Below are 21,218 nucleotides of genomic sequence, written 5' to 3'. Positions count from 1 at the left end.
ATACAGCACTTGAATTTGTTAACTCCCGTACCTGAACAGAATACATGACACAAAATTTCTTTAAGGTTACACATATACAAAGAGTAAATTAACTTATACCATTTTGAACATTTGTAAACTATCTTTTGAAAATTGTTATGCGAAAGATTCTTTGAAAATCATTAAGTCATTGTTGGTAACACCTTCCAGATCAATGCTTTTGAGAAACTTATAAATAATTCTGTGCAGAAACCCTCCTAATTAAGTCGAAACTCACCTTTATGCTTCTACAAAAAACTGCTAAAAGTTTTACATTATGGAAAAATTGTACTATTTATAAAAAATTACATTACATGTAAACTATGAAATGAAATAAAAAAAGTTATTGCTGATACTATCAAATCAGAGAATGCGCTGTTGAAATAAATTTGAAATTCAATAAAAACGGTTTTCAGGAATCTAAAAAGTCTTTTTGCAGTTTCCACTTTTTCACAACAATGAAAACAAGTTTTCGGTAAATTAAAATTCTAGTTTTAGCAATTATCCCATGAGCTTGGTGCTTTGTAATCTTGATAATATAATGACTGCATTCTATATATTAGCGTAAAAACATCTTAGCTAATAAACTGTAAAGTAAAAGAACGAAAATTTAAAAGATTACAAGTGATATAGGTCTCTAACACTGTGTAGTTTTCAAATAATACATATTTTTGCGGATAGTCCTGATAACGTGGGTAACTGTAGCCGGTTACCTTCTTTCTCAAACTCTGCTGAAAGTTTCACCCACCAATCCGTTCCAACCTTATAGACTACTGTGTCCAGGGTTCGTGCCTTGTTGACTTTATCTAAAATCATACTAGACAAGATAAACCTTTGTGAAGATAGACTAGGATAACCTCAATAATACCAAATCATTTGAGAAATATGATTAGTACTAGATTTTAATCTTATTTACTCTCAGCAGGGTTAAAAGGGACAAAAATGACAAAAAACCCTTACATAATCGGTTTTTTGTGTCTATTGTGGTCAATTGAATAGAGTTCCACCAACATGGAAAGTTCTTTAAGTAGATTTGGGTGAAATTTCAACAGAGTACCTTTCAAAGAAACATATTCTGTATAAATATTTCAAGAGCGACTCGTCAAACCTTAAGCTTTTGCTAAATTTGGTAATTTATTATTTACATAATGAACAGGTTTAGAAACTTTACCAGCGCAACATTTTTTAATAGCACGCTCAGAATTCTATTCAAATGATCATACAATAAAACAAATTATCCCCATAGCACTAGGTTTTCAAAAAACCAGTCTACCATTATCAATAGTTTATACTGCTTCTAGTAAAACAATTGAATAGAGTTCCATCACCATGAAAAGTTCTTTAAATAGACTTGGGTGAAATTTTAACAGAATAGCTTTAAAAAAGATTTCAAGAGCCACTTTTAAAACCTTCAACTTAATTTAATCAAAACCGCGTAGTTTTTGTAATTTTGTTTTGGTAAAACACTGATTGTTGCGGCAATCATTGCAAAACTATTTTAACTTTTGTGGATCCGGTGTTTTGACTAGCTGTAGTGCTACTGCGCTTGTGTGTTTTATTTTGCCTTTAGGAATGAATCATACTATATCATTCTTGTTAACAGTGAACTGTCATTTGCTTGTCATTTACCTGTCCAGGTATAGCAATAAAACTTTAGCAAAAAAAATCATGTTCGTACTGAATTTTAACCTGCAACATTCACACTGGAAGTCTACTAACAAGGGTAACCACAAAGATAAGCCATTATTATCACACTCATCTCTCTTACAATATACTGTATATCCATTTTATCACTGTACATGCTAAATGTGCACATTTTATTATTAAGTAATACAGTTTGCATCAGGTTATGATGCCCCTGTTATACAGTTTTTATTACTTATGAAATAGAACACAACATTATTTTTATCCTCGTTTTATGAAAGCAAACACCTTTTTACCTTTTTTTCTGTCATATGATATCAACAACATTTTTTATTGAAATTAAAAGTTAGCAGTGGATATGCTGATTACGTCAAAATAAGAAAGATGCAAATATGCTATTTGCCGAAATCCTTTTCAGAATGCCTGAAAGAGATAGTGAAAACAAGACCAAAAACTAAATAAGTGATAAAATTGTAGCACATGCTAAAGTTAAAGTTTGTATTAGCGGAATACATATTAAAATTACTTTTAAGTATGTGTTTAGAAACTTAAATTCAGATGAGTTAAGTTTAACATTAATGATATATGCTTGTTTTAAAGGTCAGAACTCCTTACGATGCATACTGCACCTCTAAACATATTAATGCTGCATTTTATTGCAGATCATAACTACTAAACAAACTATAGTCTTTGTAGATAACTATAGTTACTAAAATTAAGTATAACATTTTGTTTTGTTACTAATTTTAATGTGTACAGTACATACAGTATGTAAAATGTTGATGACCTTTCCTAGAGACGTTCAAATTAGATAATTACTATTGGTTTTTAGGCGACTCTATATGACATTTTTGTTTTGCGATGCCATTACTAAAACAAATTAAAATCATATAATTCAATAAAAAATCTTTTATTATTGTAATCATATCATAACAGACTTTATTTAGCCATTACTTGCTAATTATTTCCCATTTACATTTAAACACTTTTACCACTGTTTTTTTTCTGAATAACCAATATTTCCTCTCTATATTTTTATATCTCTATATTTGCTATCCATATTTCTATCATATATATATATATATGTATATCTATATTTTTACTCCATATTTCTATACGTCTACATTTTTCTCTATATTTCCATGAATTTATACTTTCTATCTATATTTCCATGTATCTATATTTTATATTTCTATTTCTACATAAAAAAACTGTTAAAGGTTTTACAATTAAACGCAATGCTAGTAGATTCTGTAGACAGTCAGGTACAAATGAGTGGGATAGAAAAAAAACAAGTTCAGTTGGTAAACATTTGTATCTGCTTTCACTGTAGAGTGTAGAGTAAAGCAAGACTTTACTTAGACATTTGATAAACTAGGTAAACAGCTACTATAGCTGCCATTTTAGAATGATGCCAGACTTCCTTCAGAAATAGACAACGCCTTCCTGAGTTCATATTTTCAGTCACTTCAATGCCAAGCTGTGCTTTGAGATTTGCTTTAAAATATTTTAGGAATGTTTGAGAGATAGACTCTGATATGAGCTTTGTAGCTGGCACATTATGATGCAGATTTTCTCCAAAGAATGATATCAGAATTTTTTGGAGCCTTAATTATGCGCAAAACAATATTTTATGCCGATGGAAAAGCATTATTTCCTTGTGCTTCGGGTCAGATGAGAAGTCAACTCCATAGTCGATAGCTTTGTGACTCAAATTCCTGAAGCCCTTTGCTGCTATAACTCTTTCAATTTCATACACTCAACTTCAAGAATCAGTTTGAATAGATGAGGTGTCTGGGTATTATCAAGAAAGATATATAGATTATTTGATCAGCAGTGGAATTGCCTGTCACCAAAACACAGCAATAAAGTTAACGAAGGGTCAGTCACAGGGCAAGAATTAATTATCTAAAGTGAATCAGGTAAAGCGACTGGAGGGTTTGACAAACAAATAAGCCTTGCAAAGATAAAAGCTCTAATGTGAGGGAAATATTTTCCCTCCTTAAAGTTTAAGCAAAGTTATTCTTTTACTATTATCAACAACGCATTTTAGCCGTCTATTCATTCAGCCATTTACAAAAAGAAACATAATTAAAATTTTTTGAATATAAAATACAATTCTGGTAAATTCAAAACTTGAGCTGGAAAATTTTAGTAACTATATGAAATTATGAACTGTTGTGGTAAGTTTTGTAAAAATCTCCCTAAAAGTCTCTGCTCACTCTTGCTAGTTTCTATTGCAAATTTCTCAAGCATGATTGAGCAGATTAGTGTTCAGGTAGATGAAGAGATGAACTTTTATTTATGCAAACATTGATAAAACAATATTACTTTCATAAATTTAGAGTAAATAAATTTTCAATCATATTATTAACACAATATAACATTCAATGAGCTGAATTGAACTTATTATTAAATATATTATTGATACCAAAAACAATAATAAGTATACATAAAATGCCAATATGATTTAGTCAAGTGAAATATCTGTTATATGGTTTTTAAATTATGTTATTTTTATAGCTTAATTCTGCTACAGTTTATTTTATCTTATTGCATGGTTCATACTGAATATATAATTCTAAAAACAGTTTAATAGGGTTTTATTATATTGACATATTTGAGTTTGCATTGTTAATATCTACTCACCTAATGTAAAAATTCAATATAAAGGTTTTGTTAGACATACAATAAAGATTTGCTCAGTTTTAAGTTTACCCTAATGACTGCCTCAATTGAAAATTTTGACTTCATGTTTTGAGATTTATTTTTAGCATAGACACAAAAACTCAGATGTTATCAATATATTAGTAAGATGGCAGTTCTGGGTTCGTGAAAGATTGTCATGTGTAATAACTACCTAGATAAGTATTTTGTAGCTGTTAGCTCAAGTGGTAGGGATCATGGTTAGTGATTCACATGTTGTGAGTTCAATTCCTGTAGGAGGCACTATTTTCCCTCTAATATTATTGCCTTGGAGAGCTATATGAATACGACGGGGTGCTTGTAGCCACCGCTCCTAAATACTGTTTCCTTGTAAAACATTGTCAAACAGAATGTTAAATTAAATGCTAAACTGTTACCAGCTGATTAATAAGTCAGGGAGAAACAAGTTTGATTAGCATAAAGACAGTCGGCGGGCATTCTATGTAATTCATAACCAGCATAAAACACATCAAAATTGTAGAGGTCTGGTAACCTCTAACAAGTTTATGGCTGTCGAATGTTTATATATTTTATGATATGAGAGAATAGTTGACAGTGTGTCAGCTAAAAAAAGTGCAAATATGATTTGATCCCATCTGCTTAGGCTGAGGAAAAATATCGTTATTATTATTGTCATACTTAATAAAGATTTAAACAATTATCCCCCGATATGAAGAACACATCAACATTGTATAAGTCTGATAATCTCCAACAATTGTATGGCTCCGGAATGTTCATATGTGTTATGGCATGCGAAAAGACTTGGCGCCATGCCAGATAAAAAAGTAAAAATATGATTTGTTCCCATCTGCTTTGGCTGACAAGAAGGATTGCTATTATTATTATTATTATTATTATTGTCATGCGCGATAAGTATTTAAGCAATGGATATGGTAGCTGAGTGGTGCAGTGGTAGTGTTTGCCTGGAGATCTGAATATCCAGATTCGATTGTTGTATGGTACAATATTTTCCATAAGTCTCCTAGTGTGACTTTAGACAAACGAATGGAGGAACACAGCTTAAATTACAGTAAAACTAAAACATAGTTTGAAATATGTTTTTAAAATACATTCCTGATAGCAAAAATTGCTAATACTTGAGTTGGTATGTTCATGAGAATAAAACAGCCTTAAAATATTAATAAAATGCTGCCAAGAATAGCCATAAATTAACAAAACAATAATTGAAGCAATTTGGAATTTTTTTCAAACATAAAAACTAGGAAGCAAATGAACACCATTAAACTGACCCTTTGTTAAATTTTGCAATCTTCCCTAAAAACTTTGGCTAGGTTCCAACATAGTTACCACAGTTCCTACTTTTGCATTCAACAACTTTAAGAATGAGATATAGAATTTCGTCTTGAAAAATGTTTTTTAAAAATAAAAATGCTCAATTGTAGTGCTGACTTGTAATGAATGCTAAAATTTATCTAAAAACTTTTGGTAAATGCTGCTCTTCTAGCAAACAAATAATTTCCTTTCAATATTCCTGAATATACAAGACGTATAAAAGTACGTCTGCTGGCTTTATGAAGTACAAAAAAAAATTTTCATGAGTCAACCATGCTCTGGTGTAACCGTAACTTAAAGTAAAATCATGTTCATGATTTGCAGTGTTCGGCTTTTTACCATGACATAATCTACAAAAATGATTTGTTTAGTCTGGTGGTTATGAATCAGCAATAAGCTAGTGAAGTTCATGCGGCCAGTCATGGTAAAGATACATTTGACTATTTGTTAGGCAAAAAACGGGTGTCTCACGCTATCAACAATGCAATTAAATATTGTCTAATATCTTTTAAAGAATTAAACTTTAAAAACAATTTGATGTAAAAGTTTTACTATGTAGCTACATAACAACAACAAATAAAAATAATTTCAAAAAGTTGACTTTTTAAAAAAACTGCTTTAGGTTTGTATATAATTCGAAGTTTTCATTACAGCAGGGTGTGATGAAAAATATCATCAAAGAGCAAGTTAAGACTTTTACTATTTGCTTAAACTATGGAAGCTAAGCCATATCTGTTTTAGTTATGCTGCACAGCTGGCAATGTTAGCAGAAGAAGATAATGTTAATGTAGGACTTAACTTATTCAGCCAGCATACAATACTACCCTCTTTAGCTACTCCCTGTAAAGAAGATAAACATGGCTAAATCAACAGATTTCATCCGGATATTTTAACCTCTCAACACTGAAACATCCTAGCAATCATTCTAAATTTAACCAGAGTAGTGAGTCTTAGATTCCATAAACTTAATTGAATTTGTCTCAAGGAAGGTCATGAAAAAATAACCTTTAACCTGGATATTTGCCAAAAGTAGCAGCCTCCATGAGATTTCACTGCCACAGCCAGCTGTTATAATTACCTGTGCTTTCATTGATGCTGCCAGGTACGTTCAAAAGGTTAATGTTCAAGCCTTCAAGAAAGAAATAAGCTGTGACGTGAAATGAAAACAGAAAATTATTCATGGACATAATTTACTGTAAGATCTGTGTTTAGAATCGGGTCTGTAAAATAATTAATTGCAGAGTATAAATTGAATGAGCTTTCATAGTAAGTTTATTAAATTAAATTCATAAGCAATGAATAGGTTATTTGCATTTTATCTGAAGTCTCAAGATCTAGCAGCCAAATACCATTTTTACATGGCTTGCTTTGAGTAAGACAGATTAATAGGCGCCGCCACGCAGGCCATATGAAAGACGTATTTTTAGTAGCCCGCTAATAAATTATGTCTCTTCAAAAGGTACTGGTCGATCGTTCTCTGTGAGAAACAAATGATATGCTAAGCTGATCTTTAGTTAAAAAGACAGTTGCGTCGATGACTCAATGACTGGAGTCGTACCTCAATTAGCCATGCTATTGTGTGAAGAGCTGTTCTCATCTCTGCCATTCTCATCTCTGCCGTTCTCATTCCGATTATCTCAGTAGATAGTCGGGATGGAATAAAACAAACAGGCTATTTGAAACTTGTGTTTCCTATCATTAATAAAAGATCAAATCACTAGTAGCTAAAAATAAAATAGTAGAGTAGATTTTGTGATGTAGTGATTTTCCTTTTCTATTCTTCAGATAAAAATTATATGCAATAAAACATTGCAAGCTTGTGCACACACACTCACGCACGCACACACATATTAATAAGATATTAACAAAATTCTATGAGACCACAAGCTAAACCTATCCATTTTCAAAACCTATAATTTACAATAAGCATAGCCTTAGGTCCTTCGCGCATCTCACTGACCAAGTATCAAGCGGTAATGCTTTGCGAAACCTGCCAAAATACTATCTTTGCCAGGAATCGGCTAGTCAGTTGGCCTGGCCCTGAGTGAACCTGGGACATTGGTCAGGCATAATGCCAGTGCTTAGTAGAAGCTTTGTAACACCAGTAAATAACTGCATACATTTATTTTAAAAGTTGAAGCCAGAAAAGAAATATGCTGTGTTTAAATATGAACCCGTTTAAAATTTTAGTAGACTTTATCCAAAAATTGTTGGTATTTTACTATCATTGATGTTTAAGGTAATTTGACTACCAGGATGCTTAAACATCAAAATTGACAAAACTTGATCTCAGTTAAGACACTCACAAGTGCAGCTGCCCTTTTGATGAACTTTACTAAAAGGTCAAAGAGCCAGCCGAAAATTAATGGAACAAACACATGGAATTAATCACTTAGGTTTACGATGTGACAATAATGAGCCGTTAATTGCTTTTTCGATCAAAACCCCAAAATATTTACCGCTTCTGACTTCTTTTCTTTGAATTTTGTCAAAGGTGTAAGCCATTTTGACGCGTGTGTAGGTTTTTGTTGATGTGTGCTTACGCTGCATTCCTTTTATTTTTCTAGAATGAATCTAGAATGAATTCTAGAATGTATCTTACTGAAAACAACAATTATCCATGTGACCATTGCAAGTAGAACGTCCCCCAAAGTCTCCTTTTGTTAGACAATTTTTGAGTAATTTACAAACAAACCAGCCCTTTTTTAAAAACTAAAAAACAGTAATCTAGATACGGCTGATCAAAGATGAACTGTAAAAAAATCATGAACATAGTAGCTAAAACATTCTATTGTTGAAGAGGCTGCTCAGCTATTTGGTAGACTTACAAATACTATTCCTGAACTCAAAGGTTCTAGTCAGCCAGTCCTTTGAGAAGGAAGCATGACCTTGAGAAAACCTTGATAAAATATTTTCTCGAAGTTGTAGCTGATATAAGCGCACATCTTTAAATCATCAAATAGTTAAATCTAATGTCCTCTCTATAAATGCTTGAAGGTAATATGACAAGCAACTAGAGGCTAATATTAGTAGAGTGACACAGTCAGAAGTCATGTCTGATCTTAATATAAGATATCACTGGTTTAAACTAATTACATGTGCTACCATAAGCTGCCATAAAGTCATAATTGCATCACCTTTAAATTTGCCGTGCATCATATTCTAGTTCCTTTCAGCATACACATAATTGCTAATCTGTATTGCACCGGCTAGCACGATGATGATCTGCTGACCTTGGCAGACACTTTTTATTGTTCAAATTGTGCCAAGTTTACCACAAAAATTCCGGTGTATTTAAATTAGCTCATGAATTATGGTGTGAATGCAAAAATCAACTTTTGCTTTGTTGACAGTTATGTTAACTTGTCCACATTAAAAATTGCAATAAATTTTAAGTTAGTGAAGCATGATATACTACAGCACTGTTCAATAACGTGGGTGTCAGAGATCTACAAGCTTCTCAGATAAGATACATAAACAACTTCGTAATTCAATGCATCAAATTGTCCTTTTATAAGAGAAAGATACTGTCATTTAGGCAATAGAAAAGCATATGAGCTGATAATGCTAGTTTGACTCTCTCAATTAGCCTGAGCTCCAAAACACATCGTTTGCAGGTAGATGACTGAAATACTGAAAGTTTCTTAAACAAATTATTATAAAAATAGATGGTTACAGTGGTGAGTAGCATTGTTATGGGCGCTTCAAAACTAAATAGAACACGTTCCCTGAGTGATTCTCTGAACAACAAATGTTTGTTTACATGTTGAACTTGTTATTATAGATTCATGAAATAAGCTTGGTCTTATTTAATTCTACCATGAGCCCATATTTACATGTATGTTCATCTAACACGTTCCTTATTTGTTCATTGAGGGTGTGACAGGCATTAAAATGCTCATAACTTTGGGAGGCTGTGAAAGAGATGCCTATTAAGAAAAGTAGATGTAATTGACACTGAATGCTATTATGCTTAATCTAGGAATAGAAACATTTGTTTAGCCATTGCTTATTATAATATACCCAGAAGAATTAGTCATCAAAGAAAAACATTTTAGAAAAACAATTGGCTGTTAAGACCGGTTATTACATGCGCGTATCACATTGAGTTCTGCTTTGGCCTAATAGGCTAAAAAGTTTCAGCTGCCAAAAGTGAAAACCCAACTGATGCTAGCGGATAAAAATCCAACCTTACATTGATCCCTACAACTGGGCTTAGCTCTAGTTGTTGAGTTTTCTTTGTCAAATTTTTCGTACACTGTTTACAGTTTGTAGCTGATGCATCTACCAGTAGCCTATAATTTTTAAGCGAGCTTTGAATGCAGGTTGTAATAGACTGCTTCAAATGCCACAATTTAAGCATTAGTCAGACAGATCGTTGAACACATCAGGGCTGCTTTGTTTATCCATAACTTTATATACTAGCTGGTTAGCTACACGAACCTGTGACTGTTAAATTTTTGACCTCCTCAATGTTAGACTGCCATATTAGCTTGCAGCTATGCTGCTGCCCTGCAAACATACCTTAGCTTTTATTACTTATGAGTTGATGTCTTCTGACAAAAATTCAAAAATTAAAATAAGGTCATAAATTGCTTTCCTATATTTCCTTGAGAAATATATAATTTAGAAAACAATTAAATTATGGCAAGCTCTGGTAAGTCTGTACAATGTCATAGTTGTTTTTGAACTATTTAAACAGAGAGAATATTCAGAAATGGCCGTTTTTGTGTGCGACTTCTTTTTAGTGCTCATGCATCAAATTAAATTACCTTTAATGAATAACATGCGATAAGGTGAGTTCACATTGTTAAATACAACAGTTCCTGCGGGCAGCTCAAAGTTAGAGCATAAAATTCTTCTTCCTTGTAAGCTCTATTCACCCTTTTTTTTAAAGTTAATTAAACTTATGACACTGTTTGAGTGAGCTAGAGACTTTATTTTTTGTAGCAACTTTTGCATGCTTACATGCTGAGCTAGAAATGAACAGCCCCACCTACTGACAAAGTTGACTTAGCTAGTTATAGCTGTGCGATGCGACAGCCTTTTCCCAAAAAACTAACTGCTTATAAAATTATTTGTCAATAAAAAACGTAGTGAACGATTGTTGATCTATTCAAAGTTTATGCACTCGCTCCAAATGGTGTCGTTGCAGTCGGGATTTTACACTCCTGGGGTTCTAAGCGGGTTTTTGTTTTTAGTTTCTTTCTCAGTTCCTTCCTCTTCAAGAAATAATGGTTATCAGTTTAGTGGGCAATGGTGCAATCAATGACACGTTTATAAACTCATAAAAGAGTCAGCATCTTAAATAAATGGAAGGATGTGACAAAGAGATTAGGTTAAAACAGGGAGAAAAGAACGGCTCAGGTCTTCAGACAATTAGATGAATGATGACCTTCAATGAGACCTTCACTGCAAGTGCCATGAGCTGATGTTTGATAAGACTACATAATCAACTAGCAACACACTGATATGCAGCAGACACCCTTCTCTAACTAGAAAGATTGCAGACAGATTTTTCACTTTGTGTCACCGACAGATTGGCAATAAAAGCTTGTCAAAAGTCTCTTAACCCTCTGATGATAATAAGAGCTACTTGTTGACTGAAGTGAAGTATCAAGCTTTGACACTCAAAATAATGTATTGACTACATTTATACAACCCCATGAAACTTTCAAAATGTTTATAGCTTTACGTGTAGTGATAAAGTCACCTTCCAATAGTATGCTTCTAAGTAGGGGTCTACACACGTTAGACTGGTTTAGCGCGAGTACATTTGTTGCTGTATGCAAGATTTTTAACACCACTATTGATCATAAATTTGCAACCTCCAACTTACTGAACCTATGTCCGCAACCTAATTCTTTCGACCACAGCTTTTACAATCAAATGATCTTTGCAAACCTTTTCGTGAACTTTCAAATGCTTCGCCGAGTTTGCTATTATATATAACCTTACTATGTTTTATTTAGATATAACCCTCAATCTCGGCATTTATGTCTCAATTTTTTTGCTTTATCTATACTTGCTTGTAGCAAACAGAAACAGTAAGCAAAAAGGTTTTACCATATTTGAGAATTTTACAAACGAAGTAAGGGGACTCTCTGAGCCTGCTGGAAATGGTGATGACCAAAGAGAATCTCAACTAGTGTTGAAGGTGAAGGAAAATAATTCTAATTCTTTTTAAATATGCAAGATGATTTTATGATAAACTCACAGATTTTTAGAGGTAAAATATGTAAACAGGTTTGGGGCAAAAAGTACTAAAATTTTAATGACTATAAGCTCGGTTACAAAACTCTTTTTTAAAACGGATATCATCTGCTCCTAAGACAAAAGATGAAGGCAATATACGTTAAATTTTAGTTTGTTGCATTATTTTACTTTAAAACCTGACAATTGTATGCCAGTGTGAAAACAGATTGTTTTGATTCAAATATAAACAGTGAAACTAGCAAATGAGATTAAAAAATTCTAAAGTTTTAATTAAAATGTAAATCTGCGTATCAGGAGTTTATGACTTAGTCCCAAGTAATTACAGACATTTTTAGGAGTAACCTTGAACATGCTGCACAGGTTCTTAAAAGGTCAAGTTTATTGCCATGACATATGAATAATTTTAAAAACACGAAGATGTGTTACAAAGTGCACAACAAATTATTAAAATTTAATTTACAATAGTAGATAATTCCTAGCATATGTAAAGTTGTTTTCCTGCCTCTTTCACAAAATTTCTTTTGTTTACTTTGCTGATATTTATCTTACTTTATTAGTGGTAATAAATAGGCTATTGGATATAGCAAATTCAACAATCAGCCACTAATTAAGATTTTTAGGCAAGCTTATCCTAAAACAAGATAATTTTTGTGGAGAGTGTAAAACAAATTTGAAGGTTCGTTTTTATTCTGAAGTTACAATAAACTTAGCAGTGAATTCGAAGCATTGTGTTTGTATGCATATAAGATTGCAGCCCGACAGATTTCATGTGCTTAACTACAACATATCAACTCTGAATTTTTCATCCGCATGTCCGCTAGATAGTCTGAAGACACCAAGTGTCAATGTTAAGTCATACCAATTGCACGCTGAAAAAAGCTCCGTACAATCTGAACATACATGTAATTTAAAGAGATTGATACAAAGTCTATCTATTGGGAACAAAAAGATTTATTTTAAAGAAAGGTCAACTTTGGCTGGTTTTTAAACTGACTTCAAAGTTATAACTAAAATCAACTTGACAAAGAAAAATTAAATCTTCTCTATCTAAAGGCTTAGCGTGACAGATTCTGACCTTTGAACATGTGAGGCCTTTATCGAGCTGATAGAGGGTAGAAGCCAATTAAAAATTTAAAGAAAGAAAATTACAATAGGTCTGTGTCAGAGAAAGTAAAAAGTTTGAGTTTTAATAAAAATCTCTGTGTGCACATAAAGTTCTGAGCATAACATAACGAAAGATTACATAGTGCCACAGGGGTTGTAGGTAAATTATTGCTCTATATCTTTGATTCTGCACTCAAAATAGTGAACCTGAGTAGTTCACTTACATGTAGCTGTGGTATTTTGGTAGACTGAATGAAGTATAAGTACAACATTAAGTCTACTACAGGGTTTCAGTTAACAAAATAAACTTTTCTAGCCACTCAATCACTCATATATCAGAAAACCCTATAGCACATGAAAACAAAACTGACAGTAAAGCGTAGCAAATTATCTGAAATGGATAACCATATGCTTTGACTATGAAAGGTCAGATCAAATTGATCTTTACCCAAGATTTTGCCAACATTAGCACTCTTAGCTTGAATTACAGAGATAATAAAAGGTCTCAAAGCTATTGCACATGCCTAAGATAAGAGACAACGGCTGTAGCATATTTTTCCCCTCAAGATTTGTGCATTTAAAAAGGGGTAAAGTTCTTCGGTGGTCTTGCAGGATTAAAAATCTTACAACTGTTATCAACAAAATAAACACTTTCCCACGCATGAGTCATATAATAACTGTATGTCTTGTAGCTAAATTAATGTACCAAATATCTGTCTCTGCACTTAAGGAGACTTCCTCAGTAGTCCACTCAAATGCAGTACTTTAATTACTTGAACGTGGTTTGAGTACAGCATTAAGTCAGACTTCTAACAACAATAAAACCAGATATAAAAAATCTACATTAGTTTTAGAACTTTTTTATCTTGTTCATTTTTGCTTGTTTTATTTTTACTTAAGAATAACTAGCATTTCAGTCTGATTGTATTGGTAGTCAGTAGACTTGAAATAAATTCAGCCGACTTGTTTACTGTGCATTAAAAGCCTCTGTACAAAAAAAACAAACCAAACTATTTGTATAGATGTTTGATTGTGTGAGAAGAGTTGAATGAACTTTAGCTAATATTGAAATCAGTATTTCTAACTCTACATTCAACAGTATAATTGAAAGCAATGTTAGAGTTTGCACTATCTAAATAGTTTTAGACCTAAAAATACAAAAAAATGATGGTTAGGTTGGGTTTAAAACTGGCTCTTCAGATTTATACTTTTTGCTCTCCTTGTTTCTCTTTATTTACATTTTATATTTTAATAATTGCAAAATCAATTACCTCTACTTGTCTCTACAAATTTATTTCAACATAAGAAGATGAGACATTACTTTTACCATTTCCAAAGAAGCTTTAATTATATCATTATATATATATCGGCTTTATAAGTATAATAAATAAATATAGGTGGGTGATAATTACAAAAATTTCCTATAAATAGTTAAACATTCTTTCATTTGATAGATTATACTTTGTAGTAATAAACAGTAGACCAACTTAAACAATGTATGCCTAAAATGTTAACAAAGCACCAACTATTTATTGGCTTCAGAATTAGTTTTCTTGATGAATATTACTTCTAAATTAAACAAGGTTTTACAGAACATAGTAAAAATACAAATATAGAAATAATGTAACAGAATAATCTAAAATATAATAGTGATAAAACTCTATCTAGAAAACCTTTTTAAATATTTCAGGGCTTAAATTATATTAAATTAATTTTAAATTAAATTAATTCAATTAAATTTAATTAAATATAATAAGTGTGTTGAACCATCGAAAACCAATACTTTGAAAATTTTTCGATAAAGAAGTAAAATTGTTTGTTTTGTAATTATGTTCACATTGTGCCTAAATGCCGCAATTTCTGCAAAACTGACTAATAGCCTAACCGGTAAACAACACAAAATGTATTGAAAAGCTTGAAATAGCTGTTTCATTATAATGCGACTTCGGCACCTAACTTAAGAAATATAATACTCATTTCTAGAACAGGTAATTTAAGGCTCTAGTCATCAATTCAAAGATGAGACAACTACTTCTGTTTATGGAATTTTGTTACCTTATAAATAACCTTTTGCATTGTTTTTATGCATGATCAGGGTCATAAAGAACATGTGGGCAAAAACAGCCAGCTGTATGATTCTCATTGCTTCTGAAAGTGCTAGCAATTATCGCTTCCGCTGCTTGGTGATTCATTCACCAAGCCAATATGACCTCGAAGTTACCACCAACTTGTGCCTGTTACGGTTTAACATAATAATGAACCTGTCAGTATGCGCAACTTCTTTGAGAATAAAAATTCTCAGCAAGCAGAGATAATGGTTTGTAAGGCAGAAAAATCTACCACAGATTTACAAAATAACAAGTATTTAAAATAATATGTTATTTTACCAAATTAAGCTTTTTGTTGTTAAGTTTTCGTTTTTAAGTGTTGTTTGCAGATTTAACAAGGGCACATTGTTTCACACCCTAGTCTTAAAACTATAAAATAAACGCATGCAGACTTGTCCATCAAATTAGGAATATCAGTTTTACTTATCTAAGCCATGTTTTGAGCAGCTAGAAGCTATAAAGTGTTAGTGGCTGAATTGATGCAGTTGAAAAAAAATCTGTAAGGGTAGTAGCACGCAGAAAAAAGCAATAGATTAATATCTTATAACCTTCCCTTACTATGTAACATTTGAAGAGCTTTTAACTTCAGTTAAGGTAAATACTGCTTGGTGTTTTTCTCATAGGTTATCTTTTAAACTTACCTCTAAGCTCCACTTGTTCTACTACCTTTCTCTCTACTCAAACACCCATAAAACAGCAAATCCTAGAAAACTTAAGCACAAAAATGACAATTAAGTGTGGCAAAATTACTTGAAGTAGATGAGCAGGTGCTTTGAATATAAAAGGTCAGACCAAATTGATCTTTAACCTGGATTTATGCCAACATCCCTACTCATAACCTGAATTACAGGGATAATAAAATGTATCTGAAGTATTGTACATGCCTAAAATAACATACATCGGCTGCAGTTATATTATCAATTTTTTATTGGCTAATTTCATTAGTCAACTAAAGTTTAAATATAATCTTGTAGTTCTTTAAGACTTATGCCTTTAAAGTGTGGTGGAACTTTTTCATAGTTTTGCATCATCAAAAATAAGTAAAACTATTAGCAACCTGGGAAAAAGATTCACATGTCCAATTTGTATAACCATTATCTTCTTTTTAGACTTTTTTTCTAGTTTATTGAATTGTACTAATTTTTTGAGTACAGAGTCATGCATATTGCCTGTTTATCTTTTACAATATTAAACACTTTTATGATAAAGCAACTTGTTATACTTGAATGAAGCAAACAAGAAAACCAACTAAAGATATGTTACTATAATTCAATAAATTTTTCAATCTTTTTAATAAATGAGACATATCAAAATTATTTACAAATACTTGGTAACTGTAGAGACATAATTTTTTTAATATTTTCATGTTGGAATTTGTTGCAAACTTTTAAAGTTATTTTTATCAATTTTTGTGAAAACTTTGATAAAGATAATAACACAATTACCCTTCATCGTAGCATTTTTACTTTACTACAGCTTGACACATTTGGTACTGATTAATTAATAAGACAAAAATAATATAAATGAAAAATAAGAGCCGAAACTTAATCAACATAACGTAGTGATATTGTCAAAACTTAATTAGGAGAGTTGTGATTAACTCCAGATCACAATGTTCTATTTTGTTAGAATTACTAGAATTTACTTTTCACATGCATTCTAGATATTTCTTATTAGCTAAATACAATTATTTTGTATCTGTAGTTAGCTTATATTATATATCTCATTATATTCATTTTATGTTTATATGCAAAATATTGTAGTTCAACACGCTTGATGTCAGACTGGGTGAAACTATATTTCCAATCTGTGCTGATTTTAGTCTTTGTTGATTAAGTTTATTTGGGTACTGTTGCAATAAACTCAGAGTAAACCAATCAAATCAGAACTCTTTCAATAAAGTCTAATACGTTAAACAACATTGATTTCTGAAGAATGGGTTAAGAGCTGGAGTACATGATATGAATAAAGAACCATCAATGACAACAGAATATCTTTACAGAAGCAAATGTTTAACTATCATATTGCAATCTCCAGCCACTTAGATGCCTCATTACAAGCATTGATGTTCTGAAACATTTACTTGTAGAACAACAATTCTACAGCTAGCTATCTTACAATGATTACTTGTGGTGAAGTATCTGAGAAAGTGACAAAATACTCTCAGCAACTGCAGTCATCATTTATATAGACGATATATCATGAGTATTTTCATGTAGCACTTGTATTAAAATGAGATGTCATAATAAGTATTATTGATTAACTTTATAAACTTTTCTAGACTAACATTGTTAATGTAGAAAATGGGTCATTGACTACTGATTAATTATTGATTTGGTACTTACGGAGCACCAGTATTATGTTACTATAAATTTACCAACAGTCAGCAGTCATTTCAACTCTGCACTGGTGACCATAGCAGGCACAATGAAAACTTGCAAGGACAATTAAAAACCTCAAATTTGATTTATTGCAATGCTTACACTGCAGTTTTGAGTCAGCAAATCATTGTTACTGAATTAAACCAGTGCTGATGAGTGATCTGAAAAAGTTATTTTTTGTCTAATAATTGCTACTTTTTGCAGTGCATATTTGCGGTGAAGGAAACGTTTAACTAATTATATGTTAGTATACATATGCATCTCACAAAGTTTTGATAATTTTTTGCATCATCATTGTTATTCAGAGCTGCTGGATTAGTGTGTTGCATTTAAAAATATTTCACTTTTCAAAAGGCAAGCCACTTAGAGCACGTCAAATTAGTTCTGCTGAAGCCAATTGACCTTGAAGGGAGTTTTTCGAACTACAAAGAGACTTGTTTTAATGAAGACAAAATTTTCTGCTTATAAAGTTAGTTTATGGCTCTTAATAGGGTATTTAATTCATAAAAAAACCGTTTGTTGCTTTTACAGATATGAACACCTGGAACTTTGATACTTTTTCATGAAAACCGTGTGCCTCAGAAAGTGCAAAAATATTTCATTTAAAACCTGAAAATTAACAATGCTTGAAACGACCTTAAATAAACTAAGTTTTTGGATTATCCCAGGAATCATTTGTTGGTTTGGGTTAAAAAACACACAGCTTCACATTACACTTTTTTATTAAAGCATTTCTTTTTTTCTTAAAAAATAAGCTCTGCTTCTTTTGTTTAAATCCTCGTAAGGGCTTTCGACACAATTTCAAAATTGTTACTTTAGACAATCTGCAGACATTGTTTGTTGGATTATATGGAGGTGATTCAACTAACTTGATTAGCTATTTATATTGCTGTAAAAGTTTATGACTTAGATTTATAATCAAGGAAGTCTGCTGTTTTAAAACAGTCAACATAAAAAAATTTATTTATTTAGTCTTAAAATGCTCATGCTATGATTTAAACGTTATCTGTTTGCAAAGAACTTCATAAAAATGCAAAAAATAGCACATATTAGCTTGAGATTTATACTGTCTACTACAGCAAATATCAAATCGTATATACTATTTTACTTGAGCTGAAAAGAATAAGTTTACTTTTAGGTTTTGTTAGAAATTCGTTGACGTCTAAAATTGACCACCAACATTGACCACCAGCATTGACCACCAGCATTGACCACCAGCATTGACCACCAGCATTGACCACCAGCATTGACCACCAGCATTGACCACCAGCATTGACCACCAGCATTGACCACCAACATTGACCACCAACATTGACCACCAGCATTGACCACCAGCATTGACCACCAGCATTGACCACCAGCATTGACCACCAGCATTGACCACCAACATTGACCACCAACATTGACCACCAGCATTGACCACCAGCATTGACCACCAGCATTGACCACCAACATTGACCACCAGCATTGACCACCAACATTGACCACCAGCATTGACCACCAGCATTGACCACCAGCATTGACCACCAGCATTGACCACCAACATTGACCACCAACATTGACCACCAGCATTGACCACCAGCATTGTCCACCAGCATTGACCACCAACATTGACCACCAGCATTGACCACCAGCATTGACCACCAGCATTGACCACCAGCATTGACCACCAACATTGACCACCAACATTGACCACCAACATTGACCACCAGCATTGACCACCAGCATTGACCACCAACATTGACCACCAGCATTGACCACCAGCATTGACCACCAACATTGACCACCAGCATTGACCACCAGCATTGACCACCAACATTGACCACCAACATTGACCACCAACATTGACCACCAGCATTGACCACCAGCATTGACCACCAACATTGACCACCAGCATTGACCACCAACATTGACCACCAGCATTGACCACCAGCATTGACCACCAGCATTGACCACCAGCATTGACCACCAACATTGACCACCAGCATTGACCACCAGCATTGACCACCAACATTGACCACCAGCATTGACCACCAGCATTGACCACCAGCATTGACCACCAGCATTGACCACCAGCATTGACCACCAACATTGACCACCAACATTGACCACCAACATTGACCACCAGCATTGACCACCAGCATTGACCACCAACATTGACCACCAGCATTGACCACCAGCATTGACCACCAACATTGACCACCAGCATTGACCACCAGCATTGACCACCAACATTGACCACCAACATTGACCACCAACATTGACCACCAGCATTGACCACCAGCATTGACCACCAACATTGACCACCAGCATTGACCACCAGCATTGACCACCAACATTGACCACCAACATTGACCACCAGCATTGACCACCAACATTGACCACCAACATTGTTTACTAATATTAATCACTAACACTGGCAACAAAAATTACCACCAAACCTACCACTACGATTGGCCACCAACTCAGTGCAGTACTATAATCACTAATACTCTAAATCTCTCATTTCTGAAGCATATAATAAAAATTGAATGAAATGTTATTGATCCATATGAGAATGTGTACATACAGCATGTATATTAATAGTTCATGGCTGTGAGCTGCTTGAATTCAAACAATTTCTGGATCTGTTGGAGTTAAAACTAGTTTTTAACGTCTCAAAAAATTCATGCAATGAATAGGCTAAGCATTGCTAAAATTTTACACGAATGTATCACTCGCCGTAAGTTCAAAGAAACACAGTTGTTTAAGACAGCTACTCAGCGTAAACACAACACTCATCATTTATCATATCCAAAAAGAAACATGATTTCATTCAGGCAATAAAGATCACCGACTGGTGCCGAATATTTATGAAAATTCTAAAACATCAAAGTCCTAGGTGTCATGTAAAAGGTTTATTGCTTTTCCAACCCCTGCTACATTTCAGAGACTGCTGTGATAGCAAAAGTGTGAGTTAAAAATCAGCGTTTAAAAACTAAACTCTCAGGAGTCTTAAATTATCCTAATCTATTGCAGGGCTAGCTTAAATTAATAACATACATTACTCAATGTCTTCCTCTGCTTATGATTGCATCATTGCATGATACATTTATCATTTACTTTTATAATAATACATTTATTAGTTTGCACCGCACTGCTAACTGATATCGTAAGTTTATGTTGACACACCTAAGTCACGTGCTGCTACAAGCAATATAGTCATATGCTTATACAAATTTATGGCATCTTGTATTGCAAATAACTAGTTAAAAATTGGCTTTCTTAATTTGAAACTAACGATACAAAGAGTAGGTAAAGTTCCAAGGCGAGATAATTCTCGTTGGCCGCCTAGCAACGATGGAACACGCGAGTTAACTCGTGATGGTTGCAAAAGAGTTGAGATCACAAGCAGATTAATTTCTAATAAAATAGCAAAATAGTCCTTTGAACTATTTTTCAGAACTTTAGTATTTTTATGTGTATAAAGATTAGGGGTCGCTATAATAAAGAATATTGTTCTCTCTGCGCTTTAAAACACCCTAGTTTTATAGAGCACAAACTCTGCAAACCAGTAGTTAAATAATGGAATCTAACCCCTAATCGCCCACACAACTGGACATGCATGTGTTTAGTCTTTGGGGCTTTTTGCCAGTGAGATCAAACGTTATTGGCTTAAACAACAAAGCCATTGTTTGTGCAACAACATCTTTATGAACAAGCACAGCTTCAAATTGCAGCAAAAAAGCAGACATCATGGTCCGTCTGT

This window comes from Watersipora subatra, chromosome 7, assembly GCF_963576615.1.
Source record: "Watersipora subatra chromosome 7, tzWatSuba1.1, whole genome shotgun sequence".
Taxonomy (NCBI): domain Eukaryota; kingdom Metazoa; phylum Bryozoa; class Gymnolaemata; order Cheilostomatida; family Watersiporidae; genus Watersipora; species Watersipora subatra.
Note: the sequence above shows the minus strand (reverse complement) of the source record.